Source organism: Neoarius graeffei, chromosome 5, assembly GCF_027579695.1.
Source record: "Neoarius graeffei isolate fNeoGra1 chromosome 5, fNeoGra1.pri, whole genome shotgun sequence".
NCBI lineage: Eukaryota > Metazoa > Chordata > Actinopteri > Siluriformes > Ariidae > Neoarius > Neoarius graeffei.
The window spans coordinates 34,581,458-34,600,286 of NC_083573.1; the positions used below are offsets into that span (position 1 = coordinate 34,581,458).

Genomic DNA, 18,829 nt, shown 5'->3' on the forward strand with positions numbered 1-18,829 from the left:
TGGGGGACATGCCACCAGTTGAGCCATCAATGGCTGCATTGACATCCCTGGGCCTTGCCCACGTATCCCCCCAATCCATGTTGCCCTCGTAAGGAGTGCGCCATGACAGACCGCCTGGCCATTCACTCTTTTAATGCATCGGCACGAGTGGCCCAAATGGGTAATGCTCTAGCCATCACCCTGGTGGCTCTACGGAAGACACTGAGCCCAGATGATCAGGACGCCAGGGCCCTGGTGGACATAGCTCTTTCTTCCCACTCCCAGCTGACACAAGACATGGGGGACGCTATGGCCTCTGCGGTGCTGTGCCACAGACAGGTTTGGCTGGCACAAACCTCCCTGCTGGAAGCCATCAAGCAGGAGCTGCTGAGCCTCCCCGTGGCGCCTGGGCACGTCTTTCACCCAGGATCCCAGGAGGTGCTTGATTGCACTGAGTGCACTGCAGCATCTAGGGAAACTGTCCAGCGTGTGTGCCATAAGTCAGCTTCAACTGCCAGCCGGGTGCCTATGGGTAGGTATAGGCTGTGGCAGCCCACCCAGCCTCTGCTGGTGGGCAACGACCCGGTGGCCCCACGGGACTGGCGATTTCATGCACCTGACCGAAATATGACCCCAAATCCCTGACCCAGGGGAGGAAGAGGACTGCAGCGGGGCACAGGCAGGGGTGCAGGCCACAGCGGCAGTCCTGCATAGGAGTCTTGGGTCACCCATCGATTGTCCTTCCCAGCTGTCACGGACCTCCTGGGAGGGGATTGCGCCAGACCCTTGGGTCGTGGCTACGGTGGCTCGAGGCTACCGATTGCAATTTCGACGGCAACCCCCTACGTTTTCAGGGGTCAGGGTAACATCTGTAAAAGACCCGGCTTTGATGTCCATACTCATCAAGGAGGTTCAAGAGTTACTTCTAAAAGGGGCCATCTCAGAAGTACTGCCCAGCGCGCAGCTCACTGGGTTCTACTCCAAGTGTTTTATTGTTCCCAAAAAAGACAGCGGTCATCGGCCTGTTCTCGACCTCAGGCCCTTGAACCGATATCTCAAGGTGCTGCCTTTCAAGATGGTCCACACAAGAGTGGTGATGCAGTCCATCCGGCAGGGGGAGTGGTTCACATCTCTGGACCTAAAGGACACGTATTTCCATGTCCCATTCTGCCCAGAACACAGGTCCTTCCTGCGCTTTGCCTTCCAGGGCAGGGTGTTCCAGTTCCAGGTCCTTCCTTTTGGCTTTTCTCTGGCCCCAAGGGTTTTTACTCACGTGGTGTCAGCCGTGCTGTCCCCCCTCCAGGCTCGAGGTCTGAAAATCCTACCCTGCCTGGACGATTGGCTCATCTGTGCCCCGTCCTGAGAGCAGGTAGTGCGCAACACAGACACAGTTCTGGCCCACATCCAATCCTTGGGCTTCACTGTCAACCACAAGAAGAGCAACCTGCAACCCCGCCAACAGGTGGAATTCCTTGGCATCTTCCTCGACTCAGTCAGCATGACGGCATCTCTCACTCCACGGAGAGTGGACAGCTTGATCGAAATGCTGAAGTATTTCCGCTTGGGCAGTCTTGTTACGGCTCACAGAGTCCAGAAGCTGCTGGGTTTGATGGCCATGGTAGCAGCAGTAATTCCTCTTGGCCTGCTGAAGGCACGCCCCCTGCAGTTCTGGTTCAATGCTTTCCATCTCCATCCGAAAGACGACAGGCAGGTGAGGTTGCATGTGTCTCGGGCTTGCATCCAAGCTCTACGTCCTTGGAGGGACCGGGAGTTCCTGCTCCAAGGTGTCCCACTGGGGGGCCTTCCCCACAGGAGACAGATCATCTCGACGGACACGTCCCTGACAGGCTGGGGAGCTGTCTGGGAAGGACGGTCGGTGAGGGGCATGTGGCAACCCCTGTGGATGTTGGAGCACATAAATGTCCTTGAATTGAAGGCCATCCATCTCGCTCTTCGAAGATTCCTGCCGGTGTTGCAATACCAACATGTTTTTGTCAGAACAGACAGCACCTTGGTGATGTATCATGTGAATCACCAAGGGGGCACGAGGTCCCGGCAGCGCCTCCAGGTGGCGGAGGAGTTGCTGACATGGGCATGGCCACGACTCTCTTCACTGAGGGCAGTGCACATCCCAAGTGTGGAGAACAGAGCAGCCGACATTCTCTCCAGGACAGGGCCACTCCCGGGAGAATGGAGACTGAACACGGACGTCATCAGCCAGATCTGGATGCGGTACGGTGTTGCACAAGTGGATCTCTTTGCATCAGCAGAGACAACACACTGCCTGGAATGGTACTCCCTCATGGGGCAGGGGGGCAGTCTGGGCCTGAATGCTCTGTCACAAGAATGGCCAACAAGCTTGTTGTATGTTTTTCCTCCACTCCCTCTCATAGCTCAGGTCCTCCGGAGGATTGGAGAGGGCCAACACTCAGTCCTGCTGGTTGCTGCACGGTGGCCGTTGAGGCCTTGGTTCCCAGACCTGCTCCGGCTGCTGCAGGGTCAGCCATGGCAGTTACCGTGCAGAGCGGATCTTCTATCACAGGCGGATGGGCGGATCTGGTATCCGAACCCAGGTGACCTACGTCTATGGGTTTGGCCCCTGCAGAGTCCATCACTGAGTGGCTAGATGAGTCTGTTCAAGAGACACTCGATAACGCCAGGGCTCCATCTACTAGAGTTTGCTGTGCACTCAGATGGAGGCTCTTTTCAGATTGGTGTGCTGGCATGGGTCTTGAGCCAGCAGTTTGCCCTGTGCCACATGTTTTACGCTTCTTGCAGTCCCATTTGGATCAAGGCAAGGCAGTCAGTACAATAAAGGTCTATGCTTCAGCCATTTCAGCCTTTCACCAGGGTGCAGACAACAGACCCCTGGGTAGGCATCCTTTGATTGGCCAGTTCTTGAAGGGAGTCCGCCAGTTGCATCCAGGTTGCACCTTGCGGGCGCCGAGCTGGGATCTGCCCACAGTCTTATCACTCACTGAAGGTCCATATGAGCCTATTCAGATGCAGATTTGCGATCTTTGTCCCTTAAGACTGCTTTTCTCTTGGCACTCTGTTCAGCAAAGCGGGTCGGAGAGCTGTGTGCTCTCTCCATTAGCGATGACTGTCTAAGTTGGCAGGCAGGAGGCACTGGTGTGTCGTTTTGGCCAAATCCAGCTTTTCTGCCAAAGGTTCTTAATCAGCAGTCCATCAACCAGGTTCTGGAGATGTCCCAATTCCAGCCTTCCTCTGCCTCACAGACAGAGCAGGACAAGTTGCTCACTTTGTGCCCAGTCAGGGCCTTGAGGGCTTATCTGGTCCTTACACAGTCCTTGAGGAGAACGCACTCTCAACTTTTTGTCTGTTATGGGGCGGCGAAGTGCGGGCTGCCGCTTTCCAAACAGAGGCTGTCTCATTGGCTGGTGGAGGTTATTTCCCATGCTTACAGGGCTCAGGGGATACCAGTCCCTTCAGGTACGAGGGCTCACTCTACCAGAAGTGTAGCTACGTCTTGGGCTGCCCTTAGGGGTGTGGCAGCAGGCGATATCTGGGCAGTGGCTTCATGGGCTACGCCATGCACTTTTGCCAGATTTTACAGGGTGGACGTAACTCGCCCAGCTCCGGTCAGCAACGCCGCCCTCGTGTCTGTGACCGAGCGAGGTTCTAATGATTAATTCTGGGTTCCTCGCGACTCTTTTGGTATGTGTCATCCATTTTTTAGACCGTAGTGACGGTCAGAGCGAGGTCGAAACAGATCATAAGTTACGAAGGTAACTATGGATCTGTGAGACCAAGGGATGACCATCACTATCCTTGTCGCTCTGACCATCCTGAAGTGCTCAAGGTAGGAGTCTGAACCGGGAGCAATCTCTGCTATTTATAATGTGAGTCATTCTGCTTCCGGAGGTCATGGACATGACTTTGTTGACATATGGTCTTGGTAATGGGCAGAACGAAGGTGATCATTCCTTTTTTAGACTGTAGTGAAGGTCATCCCTTGGTCTCACAGATCCATAGTTACCTTCGTAACTTACGATATCTTTTATGTTTATAACATGTTATAAATTCATTGCTGTAATAGGTTACTAGATCTGTGTAGACACAGCTCCATCTCATCTGTTCTCTGTGCTGGGCTAAAACTGCAGGTAATCACTGTATCAGTTGAAAGCTTGCTAAAAGCATGCCCTTTTTAGATGCTGCAGATGCAGCTGCCTACAAGGCTGCCAAACTTCATGAATCTGCTGTCTGCCAGGACTCGTGCATCCATTATAACTCATCACATGAAATGAGGGAGATATTGCTCAGCCTTACTGAGGCAGGCTGATCCTGTCCCAACCAAATTTTTGCATTGACACAACACACATTATACTCTGTTGTTGTTGAGTTGTGCTTACCATACGGTTTGTGTGTGAAATATGTTGTGTGCAGAGAATTTTGTGTTGAGAGAATAATATGTAAGATATGATTCATCATGACTCCTCAACTCTGAGGGACTGGACTGATTCTCATGGACTGTTGAACACACCACTCACACTGCAATCTTTGCACAGTGGAAAATAATGCACTATTACTTTACAATGTTTCCAGTGTCTCTCCCAGACACACAAGGTTTACATTTATTTATTCCCTTTTCATACTATTTCACTATATCATATTTCATGTACTGTACCAAATGTATGTGGTTGAAATGACAAATAAAAAAACCCTTGACCTTCATTCAATTTTCAACATTTTAAATTTGAAAATACAAAGGCACCAAATAGATTTTATTTTGTACTTTTCATTTTGTAAACATTTGTTTTTTTTAAACAACAATCTTCACTAAAATCTTTCACATTACAAACATACAGTTTGTATGTTTGTTGTTTAAAAAAAACATTTTTTTAAACAACAATCTTCACTAAAATCTTTCACATTACAAACATACAGTTTGTATGTTTGTTGTTTAAAAAAAACATTTTTTTAAACAACAATCTTCACTAAGATCTTTCACATTACAAACATACTTAAAATGCAACAAAGTGTTGCATGGTGTTGTTTTAAAAGTGGAAACATACACTGATCAGCCATTAAATTAAAAGCACTGTCAGTTAAAGTGAATTACATTGATTATGTTGTTACACTGGCACCTATCAAGGGGTGAGATATATTAGGCAGCAAGAGAACAGTCAATTCTCAAATTAATGTGTTGGAAGCAGGAAAAACGGGCAAGCGTAAGGATCTGAGCAACTTTGACAAGGGCCAAATTGTGATGGCTAGATGACTGGGTCTCAGCATCTCCAAAATGGCACATCTTGTGGGGTGTTCCCAGTATGCAGTGGTTAGTACCTACCAAAAGTGGTCCAAGGAGGGATAACCAGTGACCTGGCAACTCATCTTCTACTCATTCAATATTATGCTAGCTGAATGGAATATATCTGATATACCACTCAACGCCAGTCAGTATTATTTAAATATGTCACAGTTTTGGTATTCTTTGTCCCAGATGAAGCTCGTATGAAAAATATGAGTGGCATATTTCCCAGTAAAACGCTTGTGTCCATATAATATACCATATTTCTCCATGATTTAACTTTGCTCCTTAAAATTTTTATTTAGTTCCTCATTATGTTATCCCTTGTTTAGTTGTCTCATCTCCAAGTTCCATACTTTTCAAGCTATTGCCAAGAAGCCACAAGTTATATGACACACAAATAGAATAAGTTTTGTTTTGTTGTTTTCTGTGAGTACAGAAAACAATAAAACAGAGTGCAATCGATTAAGTCTGTTGAAAACACATTAAATGCTGTGTCACACCCTCAATTTATAGCTGGGATAAGATGTGAGAAGCTATAGAACGGTTCCTGCAAGACACGGGTGTGTGGAAGCTGGGAGTACACAGGGTTTGGGTGCTTCAAATATGCCAATGTTGAAAACTGTGCAGGAGTAAATGGCGGGATCAAAGAGATGAAACTCTTTTCTTCCTCTTATTATTATTATTATTTTGGGGGTCATCATCAAGACACAGGTGTGCGGAAGGTCGAAGCACACAGGGTTTGGGTGCTTCAAATGTAACAATGTTTCAGACTTGTTCAGGAATAGCAGGAGCAGAAAGATGAAACTCTCTCACACACTCTTACACACACTAACAGTAAGCACAGGTAGGAGGACACCAGGAAAAAACATTCTTTGTCATTTGAAATTTCTTCACCAACTTTCTTATGTAATTCATCGACAAGAGATACAGCTAAAATTGACAAAGCCAAAGGGGAAAAAAGATGAGTTCATATTTGCCCAAAAACAACATTATTTTTTGTGCTTGCTTTTGATTTTTGTTGAGTCTTTCTTTGCATATTAATAAGAGTGTGGTTGTTAGTTTCATGGGAATAAGACATACATTTTCTCATCTCATTATCTCTAGCCACTTTATCCTGTTCTACAGGGTCGCAGGCAAGCTGGAGCCTATCCCAGCTGACTATGGGTGAAAGGCAGGGTACACCCTGGACAAGTCACCAGGTCATCACAGGGCTGACACATAGACACAGACAACCATTCATACTCACACCTACAGTCAATTTAGAGTCACCAGTTAACCTAACCTGCATGTCTTTGGACTGTGGGGGAAACTGGAGCACCTGGAGGAAACCCATGCAGATATGGGGAGAACATGCAAACTCTGCACAGAAAGGCCCTCGCCAGGACTCGAACCCAGACCTTCTTGCTGTGAGGCGACAGCGCTAACCACTACCGGTACACCACCGGGCCGCCTCCACCTCCTCGCCTTGGCAGTACAGCGAGCAGGAGCTGAGCTCCCTCTGCTTCAGTGTTTATAATAATAGAATACTTTTATTAATTTTCATCTATTCTAAAAATACCATCAATATGAGAGTTCGTCAATAATGATTTAGACAACAAAAAAATAAGCTAAAGTGAATTACACCCATCAATTTAAAAAAAAAACATTTTCATTGGAATTATCATTGACTGCACATGCACTGCGAGAATGCGTGATATCACACAGCATCATCATACGTTTAATGTTAACATCAATGGACTTCAGCTCGAGAAATTGGCACCACTGTTCTCTATCAGTTCATCATACTTTATATTTTATGAGGACTTATGTCATACGAAGTTGTAACTATCTGCTAAACACGATGCCTTAGCAAAGTAGACAGAGCCAAGTCGTGGTTCTTTTGTTTATTTTGTCTTTAGTTGAGAAACTTTCTCAGGCAAAATATACTAGTGCAGCAGATGACATAAGTAACGTTAGCTAACACTGACAGACAGGATGTTAGTCAAAAAAATTCGCACCTCTGAAGTTCAGATCTTTTTGTCTGTAGTTCTGTCATATTTTATCTTCATTTACTAAGTTGTAGCTGTTTTCTGTGCTTTTAGCTTTTAGGTAAACATCAGAAAATTGAGTTAGATAATGTTCGCTAACCTATCTTTGCGCATGGAATGTTAGCAAACCTCCCTCGTGATAGTGAGAACTGGCAGCCTGGACTTTTCCATTGGCTAGCGCGCTCGACTCCCAATCCAATTTTGCTTTGGTCGGACAAAGTTATGAGGTTGCTGTGGGGTACTAAGACCAGACTAAATAACAAAATTAAACGATTCAGACATCCCTAGTCTCCCGGATGCTCTGGGAATCTCCCCGGGAGAATGTAGACAGAGACAGGAAAGGCAGGAGAAACTTGATCTACAGTGGTGCTTGAAAGTTTGTGAACCCTTTAGAATTTTCTATATTTCTGCATAAAGATGATATGAAACATCATCAGATTTTCACACAAGTCCTAAAAGTAGATCAAGAGAACCCAGTTAAACGAATGAGACAAAAATATTGTTATATTGTTATATTCTTAAGGATGACAAGTTAAGGAGTGGGTGAGAGAGAGAGTATGTCATTGTTGGTCTATTTGTAGCACCAGTCCATGTCGTCTTCTTTGATAAATGGGGTTTTACAGCTGCCTCTTCATCTTGATGGTGGGACTGACACACTCGAAACCATTGCGGACAAGTTTTCTGAGAAAATTCATCCTCATGGATTCCAATTTTTCCAGGTGCGAGGCATTAAGATTACAGGCTTGGGTACTGTAGGTGAGACGACTGCACACACAAGCAGTTAGAAATTTTATGCTTGTGAACAGGTTTCTCCAACAGTCTGTGAGTACAGTTTTTAACTCATTCCACTTTTTATGAGCTGAAGCGATGTGCTGGATGGTAAATGCTGAATGGCGTTCCTCATTTGATATGGTATGAACAAGATAAGTGATGCTACCGGTAGTAACATTCTCAATAGAAGCACCTTTCATTTTAATACGAGAGCTCATTGCTTTTTTCTCTGAGGGAATATTAAAACACATTTGTCTTTGTTTTGGCTGCTGATATTGTTAACCCAAACCTAGTGAACTCCTCATCAAATATCCTCCGCATGTTTTCCAGTTCAGACATACTTTTACAGAAGATGACAATGTCATCTGCATAGCTGACTTGGATGAGGCGAGTCTCTCCACTGCAAGGGTGTTGCTTTCGTTGACTTCTAATGGTACAAGTAAATGGAATCTCATGCTTTGAGGACACCAGGGTCAGGAAGTTCTTGATTGATTCAGTCAAGGATACACCTCAGAACAAAGTCAAGGAAGATGTTGAAGATACATGGGGATTCAAGGCCTCCCTGTCTGCAGCCAGAAATTGTTTCAAAGGCTGATGTTGAGTGCTTGATTGCTGCAGTCATCCCGCTGTAAATACATTTCAGCAACTTGACAAGCGTTTTTGCTCCAGGATGTATATCTAAGATTTTAAAAAGAGCATCTTGGTCAATCCAAACATAAGCTGCTTTTAAATTGATAAAACAGCAGAAAAGTTCACCCTCGTGATTGTCAATGACATTCTTCACAACAAAAATTGCATCATTGGTGGACTTGTTTGCTCTAAAGCCAAACTGAGTTGCCAGATGGAGTATTTCATAGATTGGTTTCAACTGCTCAACTATTATCGCAACAAAAATTGTGTAGCACGTGGCAGTGATAGAGAGTCCACGATAGTTGCTTGGGTCCATCTTATCTCCTTTACTCTTGTACAGACATGTGATTAAAGAGTGAAGCCACGACTTGGGTACAGTGAAAGTTGACCAAATAAGAGCCATCAGGGTGTACAACAGGGAACCAGCTTCACTGAGGAGTTAGACTTGATTTGCCCAGCAACCAATCCATCAGACCCCAAACATTTACCATTTTTTAGGCTCTTCACAGTCTTATTGATTTCCTTCATTGAAGGAGGACCTTCATCAACACCTACTGAGTGGCATTCATCTGTTGGTAATATATGTGGGTGGTCTTGGGGGTTGTTGACTTCATAGGGTGGATCAGTAAAAGGGCAGTTGAAATGCTTGCTAAAATAATTTTTGAGTTTTCTTGGGTGGTATAAAGAGTTGTTGCATTTTCTTGGTAGCACTGCAATCTTTCAGTATTTTGAACTTCTCTTCAGCATCTTTTGCTTCACTTGTGAAATTGTGTTTGCTTTCCTCATATAGAAATTATTTTTCCGTTTTCTGAACAGTTTTTTAATGTCACATTTAAATTCTTTGAGTCTGAGAGGATCTTTGCAGGTACTTCGTTCATTAATAAGCGAGAGAAATTTATTGTTTACCCACTCTAATTTAGCAGTGGACTTTTGAGGCACTGATTCATCAGCTGCCTTGCCAAGGGAATCAACAATGTTCCTTTCAATCTCGTCTACATCTGAGGTGTTCACCATTTCCATGGTACTCACCAGAGTTTGTTCAGATACACGACTGAGTTCATCTGCAACTCATTTATCCTGGACTAGTAACCTCCAGTTTAGGCATTTTTTCTTAACTGTTGGTGTGCATCGATGACGAAGTTCTTTTCATTCAGCCTTGGTTGGTAATCTGGAGACTAGTACCACCATTCAGTGGTTAGACTCAAACGGGATACTGGCCTGGCGATAGACATGGCACTGGCTTGATCTCTTTTTAACGTACTCTTCAGTCAGGATATAATCAATCCTCTTCTTAAAGCTAGTCCTCAAGTACCATGTAGCAGTATGTATGGCTTTTGCTGGAAACATTGAGTTCATGATGAACAGATTGTTGGTTTCACATAGTGTCAGGAGACATCTACCATTTCCATTTGTGGTAAAGTCATCATTGTTGGGGCCAAGGCACTTCCAAGACCCTACAGAGTCATTACCAATAGTGGCATTCATATTGCCACCAATAACTATCTTAAAACTGGGATGTTTCTTCCTCATGATCTTGATGGTGCCATCTAGGAAATGGTAAAAATGGTCTTTACTAGAGTCAGCACTAGCATCTGTAGGAGCATACGCACAGATCGCTGTTATTTTTGTACCCTTCACCATCAATCTCACAACCAGAATCCTTCCTTCCAGGGTTACTTCACTCTCAAGGAGTTTGGTGTTAAGAGATAGTACAATGCCAACTCCAGCAGCTGCTTTCCTTTGGAAACCCAAGTTAATAAATGACCATTTTGCGATTATGTTATCTTGAAAATGTACAGTCTGAGTACCGGTCATATGGGTTTCTTGGATGAAAGTAAGGTCCTGTATCAACATCTTGCATTGCCAGACAATCTGGAAGAGTTTCATTTCATCCTTACAAGTTAAAGTATTTATTGCTCCAACAGCAAAATTTGGTCTATTCTCGGAAATGCAGGCCAAGCTGGGTTCTTTGCCTTTTTTGAAATGATACACAAGATAGCAGGAAGAGGCAACTTCACTATAATGCTGCTTGCCAGTTGCAGGTTGACAACCTAGATGTGCCTGACAATAAATACCATCTCTGCTAGACAAGGGTTCCTTTCCTGTAGTCCAGGCCCCCTTTATGTCATTGTTGTGTTCTAAATTCTCTAAATACTCATATCGATTCACAAAATACCACCAGCTTGGTGGGATTTTTTTTTCGGGGTTGTCTCCCCTAGATCCACCACATTCTGCAAAATTAGGCTCGACACGGAGTGCTACTGCAAACGGTCTTAGTTATGTGAGAGGCTAGATGGAAAGGCCACTTGCTAATAACACACTGGCCATATATTGTGCATCACATAACGCTGGATATGGGGAAACCAGTCTGGGACGCCAAGGTATTATAGGCCATCCAGGAAAGGTACTACTCCTCCAGTGATCCCTTTATTGCCCCCTATCAGGGGCTTACTATAATTACATTGTTCTTATCTTTATGTTTTAAAGACAATTCTGTCTTGCTGTAGAAAAATAATGAAATGAAATGTTTCAACATTAAAAAAAGCTATAAACAACAGTAAGCCATAATAAATGAACAAAGTCAATGTTTGGTATAAGATGACCCTTTGCTTTAAAAAAAAATACAGGTACAGTTAGTACAGTTTTATAAGGAAATGGGCTTGGTTTTACTGAGCATCTTGCAGAAACAGACACAGTTCTTCTGGACACTTTGACTGTCATACTTGCTTCTTAATTTTGCAGCAAAACCCAGCAGCCTTCATTATGTTTTCTTTTTTAATCTGAAAAGTGGTCTCTTATGTAACATGTTGCTCAGATACAAAAAAAAATTTCTGTGACATTTAATTTTGTGCTGGACAACGAATATTTGGAACTCTAAAATGTTTTTGTACTGACTCGATGATGTAGAAGTCATAAAATATAACTCGATAACAGTCAGTAATAGCAAGGAAAATCTCAGTTCAGAGTGGCCTCCAAACATGGCCATGATGGAATACAATTCCCAAGTGCCACAGCACCCCTCCTCCCCAGAGTACTTGAAAACACACCTGTTCCTAGTTTCCCACTAATCAACCCATCTATTTAAGCACAACTCAGACAGACTTTGCAAAGTACCATATCACTCAGCATTCACTACCTGATTGTACCCAGCTGTTGTTGGCAATGACAGTATTCCTGTGTATCTAACCTTGTTTCTGTTTGTTTCCAACCTCAACCTTTGTTTAATCTTTGATATTCCATTCGCACATCAATTGACCCTTGCCTGACACTGATTCTGTCGATTTGGATTTGGCTGCCGGTTTGCGATGCACCCGGTCTCCCCTGCACCTACATCAGTAAGTGTCTGCAGTCTGACAGGATACTTCACCACTATGGAAGCAGCAGAGGAGGTGAAGCAAACTGCTCTGAATGCACAGGGACGACTGTTGGGAGAACACCAGCAGATGTTTACTGAACTAAATACATGAATGTCACAATTAACTGCTGTTGTCTTGCAGGCCCTCTTGACACATCATGTGTCCTCAACCAGTGCCAACCTGATGGTCCCTTGACCAGCCAAATTCTCCGGAGAGGTATCAGACTGTAAAGACTTCCACCTCCAATGTTCGCTGTACTTCACTACCCTAACAGGCACCACTGAAGAGCAGAAAATCGCACAATTCGTTAACCTTCTCACAGGCAAAGCGATGAGGTGGGCTAGTGCTGTATGGGAGTGCAGCGGTGAGCATACAACCTCATATGGTCATTTAATTGAGTTATTTAAGAGATTTTTTGATCATCAGCCCGAGGGAGTAGAAGTAGGAGAAAAGTTACTCACAATCCAGCAAGGAGAGAGGAGAGTGACTGAGAACACGCTGGTATTCCACACGCTAGCGGCAAGTAGTGGATGGAATGAACCAGCACTCAAAGCCACATTCCGCCAGGGTCTGAACCCTGAAATCCTCACCGAATTAGCGTGTTGTGATGAACAACTGTCTTTGGACCAAACCATCTGCTGCTCAACCAACCTTCCTTGCAGCACACACTAAGTTCTCCACAACCTCCACAAAACCCCACACCAATGGAGGTCCTCAACACTCACATGCCTCGTTCTGAGAAAGAAAGGAGGCAGGAAGAGGGATCATGTTTCTATTGTGGAGGACAGGGTCATTTCCTAGCACAATGTCCAGTTCAACCACCTAATCTGAGAAAATCTGGCCAGCCTTGACCAGAATTCAGCTCCGACAGCCCGGTGAGTCACAGCATGTTCCACAACCTCTCAAACTTCATGTTTTACTGAAACTATCAGACTTGACCCATGTTCCTTCTGCCCTCATAGAATCCAGAGCAGAGGGCAATTTCACCAATCATGAGGTTGCCCAGAGCCTCAACGTGCCCACAGAAGGACTCCCACACCCAGTAAGCCTAAAAGCCATTGATGGCAGACCCATAGGAGAAGGGCTTGTCATGGCTCGCACTGCACCTATAAAAATTCAAATTGGGGTCCTTCATGTTGAACACATCTCCCTGTTTGTCACCTATACTGCTCGTCAAACCATCGTTCTGGGTTTCCCCTGGCTACAAAAACATGACCTACTTATCTCATGGCAAAATTGAGAAATCCTGCAGTGGTCTCCATGTTTTCACCAATGCCTTGCCCAGGGCCATTGAGCACATTCCTGCCTGTAATCATAAGCTCAAATAAGTATTCAGCAAAGGTAAGTCCAGTGGCCTACCTCCTCACCGCCCATACGACTATGCCATAGACCTCCTCCTGGGCATAACCCCTTCACGCAATTGCATTGACTCACTATCCACCATGGAACAAGGAGCCATGGAAGAATATGTCCAAGAGGCATTGAAACAAGGTTACATCCATCCATCCACTTCTCCAGCATCCGTCAGCTTCCTTTATGTATCCATGCATCAATTTACCAAGGGTTAAATCAAATCACCGTTACATACGTCTATCCACTTCCACTTGTGCCATCAGCCCTAGAATAGCTTAGAGAAGCCTGTATCTTCACTAACCTGGACCTGAGGAGTGCCTGTAACCTGGTCTGAATTCGCGAGGGTGACAAGTGGAAGCACTCCTTCAGCACCACCTCTGGGTACTTCGAATATTTGGTGATTTCATATGGGCTTTGGCCTTGGGCTAAAGTACCCTTGAGCAAGGTACTTAACCCCTGACTGCTCCCCAGGCACTGTAGTGTGGCTGCCCACTGCTCTGGGCATGTGTGCATGTGTTCACTGCTTCAGATGGGTTAAATGCAGAGGATGAATCTCACTGTGCTTGAAGTGTGCATGTGACAAAGGTTTCTTCTTTCTTGCATGCCCAGTGTATTCCAGTGTTTAATTTACAATGTTCTCTGTGATATGTTAGGACGGTATGTTATTGCATACATTGATGACATCCTCATCTATTCCCCTGATGAAGTCACTCACCACCAACATGTCACCTCAGTGCTCACTAGGCTCCTTGACAACAAACTCTATGTAAAAACAGAGAAGTGTGAATTTCATGTAACTTGAATTTCTTTTCTTGGGTTCATCATCAGTGCTGAAGGAGTAAGTATGGATACCAACAAAGTCACAGCAGTCACTTCCTGGCCTACACCCTCCCAGTAAAGGAGTTGCAACATTTCCTGGAGTTCACAAACTTCTATCTTAGATTCATCAGAGGGTTTAGTGCCATCGCAGCTCCTTTAACCTCCCAACTGAAAAAAAAGGATCCAGATGCCTACAGTGGAACCAAGCTGCAGAGGAAGCTTTCAAACATCTCAAGGATGTTCACCTCAGCACCTATCCTCCGACACCCCAATCCCACCAAACCCTTCACAATAGAAGTGGATGCTTCAGAGACTGGAGTAGGAGGGGTATTGTCCCAGCGCTTTGGGGAAAAACCTAAGCTGCACCCCATAGCCACCTTCTCATATGTCACCAGCAGAACAGAATTATGACATTGACAACAGAGAACTTCTTGCTATCAAGCTGGCCCTCGCGTTTTTTGGTATTTTTTTTCTTTTTGCGCATTGTAAATCTGTGAAATTTGAGTTGAGGTTTTCCAAAATTCAGGCTTGAATTGTAAAAACAGAATATGCACAGGAAGGGGAAGAGGAAAAGAGAGTACAACACATCATAACTGCTCAGAATGAGGATATTACAAAAGAGGAAGATGGAAAGGAGAGACATGTAAAAGAGTGGGAATTTGTACACAATGATCCAAATCAAGAAGATTCAAAAGGAGGTGAAACAGGTGCAGAAAGAGGAAGATGCAACCGAGATGGAGGCCCCACAACAGGACTTCATACAAGAGGAACATGATGTTGCTCACAACAAGGAAGAGGAATTCTTTAAACAGAGTCTTCTAGCACCACTTTTTTTTTGTCCATTCCTTGCACTGCCTAGACAGAACTTGGGAGAAAAAAAAGGATCACTTCAAGGGCCTGCAGTGGACTAACATTATTTCAGTGGTTATTCGTACAATCCGTCCACATTGCAGTTTTGGATTTATAGAGTACAAGGTAAAACAGTCTTAAAGCATGTGTGCTTCAGAGGTGAGAGTATATATCACACCAAAACAGAGCTACAAAGACGACTTGACAGAGCTGATAATAAAAAAAGTACATCAGCAACTTCAAACCATGCTTCCCAGGCAATGGCGGAACAACTGCACACAAGGCCCCGGGGCAAAACACCAATCAGGGCATAGAGTCGCTCTCTGCTGGACGAAGCAGCAGCGAAGTTTGGAGCCCCATGGGTGTCTGAGCAGCCCTGTTTAGGATTTGCTCTGCTCACCTCCATGGAAGAAGGGGGTAGAAAAGGTGCCCCAAACATAGCCTGCTTCACTTCACCCTGGTCAGCACACCGTGGCTAGTGGGGATCCCAATCAGTGGTCAAAATACAACAAATAAAAAAATAAATATGATAGTGAGAGTACTCAACATTGGCACGTGGAACATGCACACTCTACTGGATAACATCAAAGCACACAGGCTGGAGAGAAGACCTACAGTAGTTATTATTGAACTAGCTCGCTTCAATGTGGACATAGCTGCCCTCAGCAAAACAAATCTAGCAGACAAGGGCCAGCTCATGGAATTTGGTGGTGGTTATACCTTCTCCTGGAGTGGTTGTAGCAGCACTGAACGGCGAGAAGCAGGCGACGGATTTGCTGTAAAGTCCCACCTCGCCCAGCAACTTACAAATTCCCGGAGGTCATCAACGATCGTGTGATGACACTTCAACTCCCACTTGGAAGCAAGAAAAATGCAACATTGATTAGTGTTTATGTTCCCACAATAGATGAAATGCATCACTGAGGCCCAGAAGAAACGAGCTGTGCAGAAGACTCAAACTATCGCCAACCCCACTACGGCACCTACGCGTGCCCAATATGTGGGCGTACCTTCAAAGCCTGGATTGGCCTTCTCAGTCACCTCTGGACCCACAACCACCACACACCAAATTGAAGTCATGGTCATCTTCGACCCCAAAGGACGAACATCATCATAACGATGTGACCGTATATACCGTATGTTTGATCATGAGGCAATTCTGTGTGTTGTTGTGTGAATAATTCAAATATGATTAAGAGACTGAAAACAATATATGCTTGCTATCCTTTTATTCTTATATTGGGTACATTTTTACAAAAGTAAAGAAACAAGAACAGAAGAAACAGACTTTACTAAGCTAATCATCAAATTCAACAAACAGTCAAGACCCAAAACAGCTTTTGACATAATATGGATTACTGCAGTTGTGGATTAGGGCTTTTTACTGTATTTTGTATTATTTATTGACTATTTGATCTCAAACACATTAAGAAGGCAAGCAATTGCACTAATTAACTTCTGCCAAGGCACCCCTGTTAATTGAAAAGCATTCCAGGTCACTTCCTCATGAAGTTGGTTAAGATAATGCCAATAGTGTGCAAAGCATCATCAAGGTAAATGCTGGCTACTTTGAAAAACCTAAAATATGAAACATATTTTTTTAACACTTTTTGTTTACCACATAATTCCAGATATGTTCCACATGTTATTTTGATGTCTTCAGTATTGTTCTATAATATAAAAAATAGTCAAAATACAGAAAAACATATGAATGATTAGGGGTGTCCAAACTTTTAACTGGTACTGTACAGTGGCAGCTGCTGGTTTTTAAAACAGGGGAAGCCCATTTTACACATTCATCATAAAACCTGTAGGCCGGATATCAAAGCATAGAAAGGTGTGCCCCATTAGCATAGTGAACTAGACAACCCTACCTAGTGGCAGAAAGTATTTTTGCTTGTACATTTCATGTTATAGTCTGGCTTGCCAGGCTAGTGCCTCATATCCTTAATCAAAAATATCAAACATCCAAAAATCACTGGCTATTCAACGAAGAGCCTTGAACATCATACCCTGATATGCAACACAGAGTCTTTAACACAACACCCAGCTGTGCAACACATCCTTGAACATCTTCTGCAACACAGTCTGGAAATTCATAACCAGGTAGGCTATGCAACACACAGAACCTTGAATATTATACCCAGGCATAACCTATAACACAGAGCCCACCATTCTCTTAACATTACTGAACAATATACACACTTCAGATTCATGAACATGAACACTATTTATACACAAATTCTGCCCTCCGCTCCTTTTCCAGAAAATGGTCTGTGACCCTGTCATAGCTGGTTGTGCTTTCCAGAGACTTTACCAATTTCTGTTAGCAGCTAGCACTGCAGATCCCAATAAGGCTCAAGCTAGCCTACAACCAGATTGAACTACAAATGAAATAAATGAGTGAATTCATGAATGATCAAACTGATAGAATGGATGAAAGTTAACGGAGCACAACGAGTAATATTTACATTTATTTACAGAGTAATGTACAGAGACATCAATGAGAAGAACCGTTTATATGAAAAGAAATTCGGACAGCACTTTGGCACACGACTACACTTTCTCGACATCCACTAGGGACTGACTGATCATACTTCCGTGTTCCTCACTGAAGTACCGCCCTCCTCATGTCTTTCAAACACTACCTCCAATAATCCTTTATCAGCCCGGCTTCTTGTCCCTCCCACTGTCTCGTTTAGTCCCAGAGAAGCCCGGCTTCCCTGGAAGTGACGATTTTGTTGATTTTAACCAATAACAACTAGCCAAAATTGGCTGTTCAGAGCCGTCTCGTAGACTGCAATGGATACCCGGCTGCCAGTCAGTGTTGCCAGATACTGCTTACGTTTTCCATCCCAAAATATGTTCAAAACCCGCCAAAATGCACTTAAAACCGCCCAATCTGGCAACACTGCTGCCAGTCCATAGAGCCCATTGAAATAAGAAAGGTTACAGCCTGGCAGCAAAGGTGATTCTCATAGCGAACTGCAAGTTCGTCAGACATCACTCAAATAAGTTACAGAATAGTTATGAACATAAATACAATCTTGGGCATATATTATGTTATGCAAGTTATTGTTTTAATGAGAATTCAACGTCGTAGATGCTGCAGTTTGGGGAGAGAATTTTAGGGGAAGCTCGGCTTCCCTTGTTGTCTCTGAGAAATCGCCCCTGGTACTGTATGTATGTATGTATGTATGTATGTATGTATGTATGTATGTATATCGTGTGGGCATCCATAGGCAGTGTTAAAATGTGGCACGGTTACACTGAGCTATTTTCATGAAACTTGAATGACATGTCCACCTTTGCACCCTCTGGTAGACTAAACTCACACACATAGTTCTACTCATTTCTAAACTAAAATTCTGATTCCTTGGCTCAAGCCATAGACACATCCCTTTTTGGATTATTCCACCCACTCAAATTTAAGTTCATCTGAAAAATCTTATTTCAAATAATAATTAAAAAAAAAACTGCTACTACTCCTCGGATTTTCACTTCCCTAAAATTGTCAAAATACAATACTGAAACAGAATTTGTTTCTTGTTGAAAGTCCACAGCTTGATTTTTACAGTAGCAAAGAAAGAGGAACAGAACACAATAGGTAGAATAACATGCACAATAACACAGTAGTGCAATCATTAAACAGGACTTTACTAAGCCAATTATTCAATAAATAATCAAGAACCAAATTAAGTTTTGCTAAAACCAGACAAAAGCTCAAAATCAGACATTTTACAAAAATCTAACAAAACATGTCAGCAAGG

At 43.9% G+C, this 18,829-nt stretch overlaps 1 pseudogene; it reads left to right on the forward strand.

The window, feature by feature from the left end:
* The first annotated feature begins 102 nt into the window (after positions 1 to 102).
* LOC132886243 (uncharacterized) lies at positions 103 to 12,710 on the forward strand (annotated as a pseudogene).
* The last annotated feature ends 6,119 nt before the right edge of the window (positions 12,711 to 18,829 follow it).